The sequence below is a fragment of the Equus asinus genome, chromosome 4 (genome assembly GCF_041296235.1).
Source record: "Equus asinus isolate D_3611 breed Donkey chromosome 4, EquAss-T2T_v2, whole genome shotgun sequence".
Classification (NCBI taxonomy): domain Eukaryota; kingdom Metazoa; phylum Chordata; class Mammalia; order Perissodactyla; family Equidae; genus Equus; species Equus asinus.
This window is the reverse complement of record NC_091793.1, coordinates 31,506,878-31,519,010: the sequence shown is the minus strand read 5'-3', so window position 1 is coordinate 31,519,010 and position 12,133 is coordinate 31,506,878. Positions and strand designations below refer to the sequence as shown.

General features: G+C 37.2%; 1 protein-coding gene across 8 annotated transcripts in view; it reads left to right on the top strand.

The window, feature by feature from the left end:
* ATP2B1 (ATPase plasma membrane Ca2+ transporting 1) overlaps positions 1-12,133 on the top strand; it is a 122,697-nt gene that overhangs the window by 18,043 nt on the left and 92,521 nt on the right. The gene's annotated exons all lie outside the window — the stretch shown is intronic.

Here is a 12,133-nt window from a genome sequence, read left to right as displayed (position 1 = left end):
AATGTGGTATTTCTGATGATATCTAGGGAAAGGGAGTCTAGTAGAAAAACATAGCACTTGAGATCTAAGGAAGCACTCATGTCAAAACTATTAAGTGATAAATAATAAATGGTAAAACACGTTTGTTAATTTTTAAAAAGTGTAATTTTGTTGACTTCATCCTACAAGACAGAACAATTCATTTGGGCTTAGAATATTAGCATTCTGAATTGATTGAGGAGATTCTATGTTACAAAATATTTCCTTTCATAGAAAACTTGCCTCTGATAACAGTTTCTATGATATAATTTTTTTACCAATGTCCCTGTAACATGTAGTGTGTGAGCCATCCACCTTGTGAATGAAACTTATTTACTAAATTACTCTTGATGATGTGTCTTCAACAAAAGATGATTTACTGCTGTTGAGGATATTTTCTTTAAAAAAGTGCCCCAGACTCTAAAGGAAATTTCAAAATTGGAGTGCTTGAAATGTTTTTAGCAATGACAGCCTTATTGAGATGAGCTCAAATAATTCTTGGTGGAAAAATAAATATTTTTAGGCTATATGTGTCTGATGTATATTTTGATATATCTCATTACTTTGTAGTCGTACTGCATAGTAAGCAACATCTAGGACACAGTCTAGATTTATTAGATGCTCAGTAAATGCTTACTAGAAAGAATCCAGGTATCCAGAAAGTTCATAACTGGAATTTCTATACATTTTGTCCTTAAGCTATAGAAAGTCAAGCATGATATGAATTTAATTCAAAAAGTGAATTTCAGGTTTGTCATAGGATCAGTACGAATTCAATGCAGACCATCACAGCTTCTGTATTTATACTATTCTACAGTGACATTTAATATTTAGGAAGCACTTGTTGAACCTCTGTATACATAACACTGTGTGTACTCCGTGTGTGGGGAAGGGTAGGAGATGAAAGTGAGGATACAAAAGAAGTATCTTCCTAACTGGTTTATGACATGTTAGGTAAGAGAGAGAAATATAAGTACTAATATAGCAAATCAGAGAACAAGTAAGGATTAAGATAGTTTATATACAATGTGTATATACGCAGTGGAATATTATTCAGCCATAAAAAGAAGGAAATCTTGCCATTTGCAACAGTATGGATGGACTTTGAGCACATTATGCTCAGTGAAATAAGTTAGAGAGGGACAAATACTGTATGATCTCACTTATGTGGACTCTTAAAAAAAAAAAAGCCCAAAAGCAAAACTGAATTCATAGACAAAGAGAACAGATTGGTGGTTGCTGGGAGTTTGGGGAGGGGGCAGCGAGATGGATGAAGGTGTCAAAAGACACAAACTTGCAGTTATAAAATAAGTAAGTTTGTGGGGATGTGATGTACCGCGTGGTGGCTATAGTAAATACTGTTTTGCGTATTTGGAAGTTGCTCAGAGAGTAGGTATTAAAAGTTTCCATCACAAGAGAAAAAAATTTGTAACTGTATGCAGTGATGGATATTAACTTACTGTGGTGATCATTTCATGTTATATACAAATACTGAATCGTATTGTACACCTGAAACTAATACAATGTTATCTGTCAATTATATTTTTTTTAAAAAAGAAAAATTATATCTTAATTTAAAAAAAAAGGAAACCATATTGAGTACTGGCCATTTGGAAGAAGGCAACCTCTGAGCTGCAAATTGGGAATTTGATGTTTTTAAGTTCCGTCGTAGAAGCATGAAGGTTATTACTTCTCTTAGTCTGAGGCCATAAAATGGCCAGATGAGGGGCTGGCCCGGTTGCGCAGCAGTTAAGTTCGTACATTCCGCCTTGGCGGCCCGGGGTTCGCCGGTTAGTATCCCAGGTGTGGACGTGGCACCGCTTGGTAAGCCATGCTGTGGTAGGCGTCCCACATATAAAATAGAGGAAGATGGGCATGGATGTTAGCTCAGGGCCAGGCTTCCTCAGCAAAAAGAGGAGGATTGGCAGCAGTTAGCTCAGGGCTGATCTTCCTCAAAAAAAAAAGGCCAGATGGAATGGGCTGTTTTGCAGTTCATTTCCGAGGTTTTGTAAGTGTGATATGTTGAAAGACCAGAGAGAGGTGCAGCTTAGCTACTGGAAGACCCAATTTCCTTCTGAATCACAGAAAAATTAAATTATATTTAGTATTTAAGTTACTTTTTAAAATTCTGTTTCTTTGGAAGCTGATAATGTTAAATGAGGACCAGAGTTGCCAGATTTAGTAAGCAAAAATAAAGGACACCCATTAAAATTGAATTTCAGATGAACAATGAATAATTTTTTTGTATACACCCAAATATTGGATGGGACATACTTAGATTAAAAAATTGTTTGCTGATTGTCTGAAATTCAGATTTAACTGGATCTCCTGTATTTTATTTGGCAGCCCTGTTAGGACCTGACAACATAGGTGTTATTGGAGAGTGAATCTTTTCTCTAAGTTGGAAAACAGGAAGTTGAAATATAGACCATACAGAGGTTTTAAAAGGGAGGCCAATATGGAAAACAAAGTTTGAAGAGCATCTGTTTATTGCCGGTCAGACTAGACAGGAGTTTTCAGATTCAGGATGGGAACAACTGGAGGTAGTCAGTGAACCGAGGTTCTGAACCATTAAAGTGAACTTGATACTGACTCTCCATCGTGGCTCAGCTTGAGGCTTCTTCTCCCGGCTTCTTCTACTCCTGGCTTAGTATTCTGCATTTTCTGGTAGAGAAGACTGTATGCAAAAGATATGAGTGGCCCTAAATCCATGGATGGGAACACTGATGGTTTTGCACTTGGCCTTGGGGAGGTAATGAGGGGCAGCATTTTGAGGGTAGATGAAGAATTTCACAGCTAGAAGAGATCTTAGAGAACCTGGTCTAACCCTCTCTTTTGTCGAGGAGAAAACTGAGACCTGGGGACCTTGCAACTTGCCCAAGATCATGCAGTGATTATGAAAACCCAGATCTGATTCCCAACTTAATGCCCGTTCCACCGTTCAGTGTTTAGCTTTCCTAAGCTTTGACGGAAATAGTATTCATTCAGCAAAATGTTTGAGTGCCAGCTTTATGTTGTGCCAGCATAGTTTCAGGTGCTTTGCTGGATGCTAGGGATACTATTGGTTAAAACAGGCAGTTTCTTTCTGGTATAAATGGAAATTTATTGTCTTTCCATTTATTTATTGTAAGTAGTGAGTGCTAAATGAGCAAGATTTAGGGTAAAATGGTCTCATTACCATGAGTGGTCCAGAGCTGGAACTCTGACCCCTAATCCCTGCGGCCCACTCTCCTGTTCTGCAGTTTGTAATAGCTGCACACAGACTCACGTGAGTTTCCACATATTTTGTAACCTAGAACATTGGTGCACCTGATAGGCTGGCTTTAACTGTTCCTTTATTTGTAGTTCACTCAGTTATCCTCAATAATGAAGAGTAATATCGACGAGCCTCAATGGTTTTATGAAAGAATGGTATAAATTCATTCCCTGATACAGGGAAGTGTCAAAAATCTGACCTTGACTGAAGGCCTCATCTTCTTGGGTTAGATGCCCACCAAGGACCTCGATCTAGAATGATGGCTAATTTATAAGAAGGTGGATGCATCCTTTGCGTGCTAATGTAGGAGCTCTCAATTGGTTGGCCCTGTGGTCCTGGTTTTCCAGTCTTCGCTTGGAGGAGAGTGTTCATTTATGTTCTTGGGCTTTCTTCTTTTTTTTCTTTTAAACATCTGGCTTAGTATTCTGCATATGACTAAATTGTTGGAGAGGATGATCTTCCATATGCTCTATGAGTTTTGCCTCCTTATTTAGATGTCTTTCACTGGTTTCCAGATATATGAAGCATATTTGGTTTGATTTCAACATAGAAAAGGAAATATTATTATGACTTGTAGAATCTAGCAACTAAAATTACCAGGTAACTTTTATTTCAATCCCTTGTTGAACTTTCCCCCCAGATATTAGTATTTTTCTGTCTTAGCAAATAGAGTGTATGGGATAAAACAATGTTTCTTTTACTTAGGTGCCCCGATTTTATAATTTTTACCAGCAACACTGTATCAGATGATGTACCTTAAGGGGAAGATGAGCTAAATTTATGCTTTTCCAAGAATAATTGGAATGTGTTTTTAAAATGGTTCTCATTTATAAACTTGACTACCTCCTTAAACTGGAGAAAAATTTTTCTAATTCAATAAATATTCAGGTTACATTCTAATTAGAGTTTCATACCATTTTTAAAAGGCATTTTGTGTGGTAGTATCTTTATAGCGAAATGATATTGTCACTATTTTTTAAATGAGGAAGGAACTGTGTGATTAGATCAGCCACTTTCTCGATCTTAACTGCCAAATAAGTTGAAAGAGACTAATTTGTATTTCTGAAAAATGTAACCCCATAAGAGTATTATATTAAACTAGTTACGGGTGTATGGTAGGGACGGGATCATATTTTTATTTGAATTAATATCCAATTGTTTTCTCTTAGTATGTATGTGGCCTCCATAGTGGCACTTATTGACAGTTTAACTATTGTAAATTTGCTGCGTGCATCTATGCATGCGCACACATCACGCACCACACACTTGAAATATGAAACCCTTCTTGATCATGTAGTTTCATGTTGGAATTAAACATAAATGTCACGCACTAATGTAAGTCTAGTGAAGCATGTGGGAATGGCCTGTGTCTGGAGAGTGCTCTTAGGCTGGTTAGGTTGTTTATGAATACGATTAGTTGGCTAATATTCACCTATTACATGTTAGTATTTCTTAAGGAGGTGTACTCAATGTAGTGCCGTTTTTGCTAAAATTTCCTTTTGGATTTTTTGGAAGGTTTAATGATGTGCTCCACATCACATTTTATCCAGTGTAAACTGGAAAGTGAGTGTGCTCAAAAGTCAAATTAGGACGGTTTGTAGACATTGGAAGGAGCACCATTTTGCCCTTGGAAATAGACTTCTAACAGAATAAGCTGGATATGCTTCTGGTTTATCACCTCAGGGGAGTAAAGTCTAAGATAATCCTCCCATTCTCATCTAAAGAGGGTGGAAGAATGACTTGAGGAACGAGTTCTACTGATGCTTAAGGGAATCTCAGAGAATTTTTTTAGCAATAGCCAGTATTTTCAGTTCATACCTAGAGAGAAAAAGCACTGAAATTAAATATTGCTTGAGGTAGAAGGGAATGTATTAGTCTTCTGGGGCCGCCAGAACAAAATGCCGCAGGCCAAGTGGTTTAAACAATGTAACTTTATTTTCTCAACAGTTCTGGATGCTGGAAATCCAAGATCAATAGTGTCGGTAGGTTTGGTTTTCCTCTGAGTCCTCGTTGTTTGGCTTGTAGATGGTTGCCCTGCTGTATCGTCACATGTCCTTTTCTCTGTGAGCAGATCCCTGAGCTCAAGGACACCAGTTCTATTGGATTCGGGCCCCACCTTTATGACCTTAATTACTTCTTTAAAGTCCTTTCTCCAGAGGCAGTCACATCGGGAGTTAGGGCTTTGACATATGAATTTTGAGGAGACACAGTTCAGTCCATAACAGGGAAAGCAAAGAAATCCACAATAAGTAATTTTAGTCAAATAGAATGTGATTCTCAAACTTTAGGAGTCATCAGAATCATCTGGAAGGCTTGTTAACATTGCTGGGTCCCACTCGGAGAGTTTCTGATTTAATCGATCTGGAATGGGTGTGAGAATTTGCCTTTCTAACAGGCTCCAAGGTCTGCTGATGATGCTGGTCTTGGGGACCATACTTCGAGAAGCACTGATGTCATATTTCCTGTTTGGATTGAGGGAAGTTGCACAAGAATGCCCCGGAAATAAGGGGGAAAAACCCAGAGCGATGTGAGTGATGAGACGGACTGCAGTGGGAAGTAGAAGACTCAGTAGGAATGTTGAGGAACTGTTGGCTGTGCTTACTGACTGTTGTGTTCACTCTCAATTTGAAGAGTTAGAGAGACATTGGATTGGAGGTTGAAAGCAAGCCCTTCTGTTGTCTGTTATGGGAGGAAGACTGACTCTAGACTTTGTTAATAAGGAATTTAGTTCCCAGAATATTTGTCACATCCTTCAAGTCTTTGCTGAAATGTTCCTTTCTTGGTGAGGCATTCCCTGACCGTCCTATTCACTTGCATCTATGAATTTGAAGACTATCCCAAGAAGAGAGGGCAAAGGCAGAGGCTCCGTCATATCAACTAAATAGAGTGGTGCCGGAAGCTCACAATTTAATGTTTACATAGTTTAAACAATCTCTTTTGGGTTAAAGTGTAGGCAGTGAGTCAAATTGTATTGTGCTCCAAAAGTTCATTTTTGTTGAGGTAGAACTTGAAACAGATTTTCTCATAGAAATAAAACTATGAGCAATTGGTCAACAAAATTCTAAAATGAAGCTAACTAGTACTGCTAGCCTGGAATCTGGGAGTCCTCATTACATTAACACAGGGAAGCAGGCGAGAGGGAGAGAGGCCAAGGTCTCGTCCCTCATCCAGTCTCAGATGGACCGAAAGAGAAGATAAGTTTTCTGGGTGAACATAAAGCTGTGGATTAGATGCTCCAAAATAGCCCAGTCTTTCTTTTTCAAAAACTGCTTTTCTCTTGGTGTGGCTGATTTTAACTGGGTATTGAACAATCCTAATTCAGATCATAATCATGCATGTGTGAAAGACCTAATTTCCCTCATCCTTAGCATCCTTATTTTATTTTAGGAAGTGTATAGACGTGTATATGTTATCTGTATATGTGTGTAATTATATATGAATATATATGAAATCATGAATTCATACTGATACTTCCCATTTCAGTCTAGCCCACGGGGTTCTTCTTTGCCTTCCCCCATTCCATTTGTTGTCTCTCTACTTCCACAGTGAGAACTGGAGCTTCCAGCATTAATACTTTTAATTCTTTGCTCGGTCCTATAGTACATATGATATAGTTTGAGAACTTCTACATCCATGCCACTATGAAAAACAAAGGTACTAAGAGAAATTTAAGATTCATTACACTCCTTCCCCCCCCCCAACTAAGTCTATGTAGTAAAAAACTAGCGTGTCTAAAATTTACTTGTGTTAGGTTCTCCCCAACCCCCTTTTCTGAGTGTTCCTTTTATTCGTTTGAAGTACAGTTGGGTTCATTTACTTACGTTGTATCCAGGTTTAGCCCTCCCCCCAACACTTTTTGTGTCAATTTTATATTTTGAATAAGTAGAATGTTAACGTGCTTCTGGAGTCAAAACTACACGTAAAAAATGTTATGTGTCACTTATGGAGGGGAATGTGTTCTGAGAAATCTGTCATTAGGTATTTTGTTGCTGTGTGAACATTGTAGAGTGTACTTACACAAACCTACATGGTGTAGCCTACTGCACACCCAGGCTACATGATGCTAATCTTAGGGGACCACCATCGTATGTGTGGCCTGCCATTTACCAAAGCGTTGTTAGTCAGCACGTGACTGTACTGGAATTGTCAGTCCTTTCCTCTTCCCTTCTGTCCTCCCACCACTGCTCCTTTTGCAAGTAACCAATTTTCTTGTTTTCTGGTTTATTCTTTCTGTGTTTCTTTTCCCCCTAGTAAGCAGATATATATATTATTTCCTCTTTCTTACACAAAAAGTGGTGTGTGTTTTGCACTCTGCTTTTTTCCATCCTTGATATATCCTACAAATCCCTCCATATTGGCTTGTAGACATCTTCCATATTCTTTTTTATAGCTGCGTGGTATTCTGTATGAGCTATTCTTTATGCAAACACTCTCCAGTATTTGGACATTTAGGTAGTTTCCAGCATTTTGAAGTTAGAAATAATGCTGTGCTGAATAACTTTGTGCATATGTATTTTCATATTGTTAAGATCTATCTTCAAAGTACAGTTGTGCTCCACTTAATGACGGGATATGTTGTGAGAAGTGTATTGTTAGACCATTTTGTCTTTGTATGAACACCATAGAGTGTATTTACACAAACCTACATGGTATAACCTACTACACACCTAGGCTACATGGTGCAAATCTTATGGGACCATCTTCATATATCCGCTCTGCTGTTGACTGAAACATCGTTATGCAATGCATGACTGTACATTCCTGGAAGTGAGATTGCCAAGATAAAGGGTAAATTAATAGTAGTTTTATTAGCTGTTGTTGGATTCCTTTCCACAGGGATATGCCATGTTCTTGTTATCTATGGCTGCTTTACAGACCACCCCAAATTTAATTGTGTGAAGTAGTCCTGTTATGTATACTTCTTGATTCTCAGTCAGAAATTTGGGTGAGGGAGAGTGGGGTGGCTTGTCTTTCTCCTCTACAGTGTCTGGACCTTCCACTGGGGAGTCTCATGGCTGGGGAGTGGCTAGAACTGTTAGGGGCTATAGTTACACAGCAGCTTCTTCACTCATAACTGGTGCCTGACTGAGATGACTGAACTTGGGCTCATTTTGGACTCTCAGCCAGAAATATGGTCTCTCATTGTAGCTTGGGCTTCTTCACAGGAATGGCAGCCTGGGTTCTGAGAGAGCAGATGAGGAGAGTGGGCATTCCACCACCTTTTATAACCTAGCTTCAAGTCCCGCAATGGTGTTCCTGTGGTACTCTGTTGGGAGAAGCAGTCACAATTCTGCCCAGATTTAAGGGTAGGACGTTGACCCCAGCTCTCCATGGGACTAGTGTCAAAAAATTTGCAGCTCTGTTTTAAAACTGCCACATGACATTTTGCATACATTGATGTTGAACTGATTGTTTCCCCAAAGCCTCACTAAACAGTACATTTTCCAGCTTTTGAATTTTTGATGTGTTTGGTGAGAGATGATGTTTCACCATAGTTTTAATTTGCATTTCTCTTATGAGTGATGTTGAATATCTTTCCTCTTTTTTACGGACTATTTTTGTATTTTTGTGAATAGTCTGTGACTTTTGCTCATTTTTCTGTATTTCTCTGGTCTTGTTTCCTTCAACTTAAGAAATTTCTTTAATATGTTAGAGAAAGTAGCCCTTTTTCTATGATGTCATTAGTACTTTTTCCACATTTATTATCTATATCTTGACTTTGCTTATGTTGTGTTTTACCATGTAGAAGTTTAATTTTGTGGTCAAATTTATCAATCTTATTTAATGCCTCTGAATTTTAAGTCGTAGGAAGAAAACCTTTCCTTACATTCCAGTTACAGAGGGATTCACTTGTGTTTTCTTCTAGTTTTTGCATGCTTTCATTTCTTTGATCCACTTGGAATTTATTCTTATAAATTACAAGAATTTATAAAAGGAGTGGGTAGATCTTGTTTTATCTACGTCTGAATAACTGTTTGAGTGTCCCAGCACAACTTAGGAAAAGGCCCGTCTTTGCTTTCTTTCCCTCTCAAGCAACTTGAGTTACTCCCATCATCACAAGCAGCTGGGCCCTTGGTGTGGGGAGGTTCTGTATCCACAGATTCAACCAGCCATGGATTGATAGACCTGTGATGCTTGTGCCTGTAGTGAACATGTATGGACTTTTTTTTCTTGTCATTATTCCCTAAACAATACAGTATAGCAACTATTTACGTAGCATTCACATTTTATTAGGTATTATAATTAATCCAGAGATGATTTTTTAAAGTATACGGGAGGATGTAAGTAGGCTGTGTTCAAATGCTGTGCCATTTTATATATGGGACTTAAGCATCTTCAAATTATGATGTCCACAGGGCGTCCTAGAACCAATCCCCCAGGGATACCGAGGGACAACTGTACTAATTTCAGTATGTGGTTGTGTCTATTTCTGGACTTTCTATTCTAGTCCATTCGTGTTTCCATGTATCAGCACCACACTCTTTTATTCATAGGGGCTTTCCAGTATGCTTTAATATCTGGTAGGACTAATCTCCCCATCATAGCTCTTCCTTTTGCTCTGGTTTCCTGGCTATTCTTGTGTGTTTATTTTTCCATATAAACTTTAGCATTGGCTTGTCTGGTTCCAGAAAAAGCTTGTTTACATTTAGATTACATTACATTTACAAATTGACTTAGGGAAAAGTAACATCTTCATGATGTTGAGATATTCTAATCTTGAACAAAGAATGTCTCTCCATTTGTTCAAGTCTGCATTGTCGTCTTTCAGGAGTGTTTTACAGGCTTTTTATATAGATTTCGAACATTTCTTCTTAAGTTTATTCCTAAGTATTTTTAACCTTTTTTGGTGATGGCGTTTTCCATTACATCTTCTAATTGGTGATTAATTGTGTCTATGAAGGCCATTGATTTTTGCGTGTTAATTTTAATCCTCATACCCTACTCAATTGTTTCATTGTTAGTTTTCATTGATTCTCTTAGTTCTGGAGTCTAGGGTTTTCCAGGTATATTATCATGTTATCTATAGAGAATGTTTTGTTTTCTTTTCCAGTTCTTCTATCTCTAATTGTTTTCTTTTGTTTAATTCATTGGCTGATAGCTTCAGAATGATTTTAAATAGTAGTGGACGTGGTGGACATTTTTTCCTTGTTTTTGACCTTATATTGAATGCCCCTAGTATTTCCCTATTAATTAACTGACTTTAGGGTTGAGAATATATATATATATCACGCATACATAATTTTTCACGTGAAGTATCCATTCATTCCTGTTTACTAATACCTTTTCTAATACTGGACCCTACTTGCATTCCTCATATAAATATCACTTTATCATGGTGTATTTTTCCCTTAATATAATATTGGAGTCTGTTTATCAGTGTTAGACTTGCTTCATAAGAAACTTGAAAGTTTTCTTCTATTTTCTGTTCTCTCCAGCAATTTATGTAGCATTTGGACTCTGGTCTCTGAAGATTTGGTAGAATTCCTCCATGAAACTCTCTGGACCTGGTGCTCTCTTGTGGAGGTTTTTCTTTGGTGATGTTCTCTATTTCTTTATCTCTGCTGTAGTCAGTTTTGGTAAGCTGTATTTTCTTAAGAAATTATCCATTTCATATAGATTTTAAGACTTATTTACGTAAGAGGTCTTCAGTCTGTTTTTTAAAATTTCCTCTGCATAAATAGTTGTTTCCTCTTTCGTCATTTTATTTAGTATATTTGTGCATTCTGTCCGCTTTACCAACATGTACATTGTTTTTTAACCATGTTCCCACCTTTGTCTTAGTTCTACAGTTGAATATATTAAATGTTCACCATTAGTCCTTTTGCTAAAGCTTCCCTAGTTATCTCTTGGCTAGATGAAGTTCATCTAATAGTAAATTCTTTAGGAAGGGCATATGTGTATAGTAGTTTTTCTTGAGTCCTGAGTTTTTCTTGTACATTCAAAATTTTTTCTCTTTCTGTGGACAGTATTTGAAGGAAAGCTTGGCTCCCACATTCTTAAATTTCTTAAAATGCTGCTCCACTCTTGTCGTTTTTCTTTTGTATATTGCTTTTGAAGTCTAATTTTATTCTTTTTTAAAGAAATGTGATTTTTTTGCTCTGAGGATTTTTCCCTTTGTCTTTAAACTCTAGTCTTTTTACTAAGACATGTCTTGAAGGAGATTATTCTAGGTCAGATTTCCCAGGTATACAGTAGACCCTTTCAATATAGTATGCTGGTTTAGATTTTATTTCTGAAAGGTTTCTTGAACTATAGTTTTAAATATTAATTCTGTTCCATTGTTTTCTTAAAAGACTCCAATTATACAATGTTGGATCTCTTGCATGTCTTATATTTCAGCGTTTTTCTTCTGACTCTTATGACTCATTTCTTTATCTCATTTTTATTCTCTTACTTTCCTGCCTTTCTTCAGTGTCTCTTACTAGATTTTCACTCAAATCCATTCTCCCTTGAGCATTTTGTAATTTATTCTTAATTTCAGAAATGGTTTTGTCTTTTTCTTTCATTCCTTCTCTGAGATTGATCAGTTCTTACTGCATTTCTTTCTGGATTTTTGTTTGTTTCTGTTTTTAGTTTTTGAATTCTTGGTTCTAAGTGATTTTTGGTTTTGTTTTTAATATCTTCAAATACTTGCTTGAAGGTATTTCATCAATTTGAAATATTGCTTTACAGTTTTTTAATGTTTCCCCCTTTTTTGGTGTGTGGTGTTGTTTTGTGGGGAGAATGTTCATCAGCGGAAGTGTTGTGATTTTCATTTTCTGTTTTCTTCTTCCATTAGCTCTGTATGGAATTGGTTTGATTTTTTTCCCCCTATTCCTAGGCATTTTATGGACAGGGTTCTCAGTTTATAAATGCCCT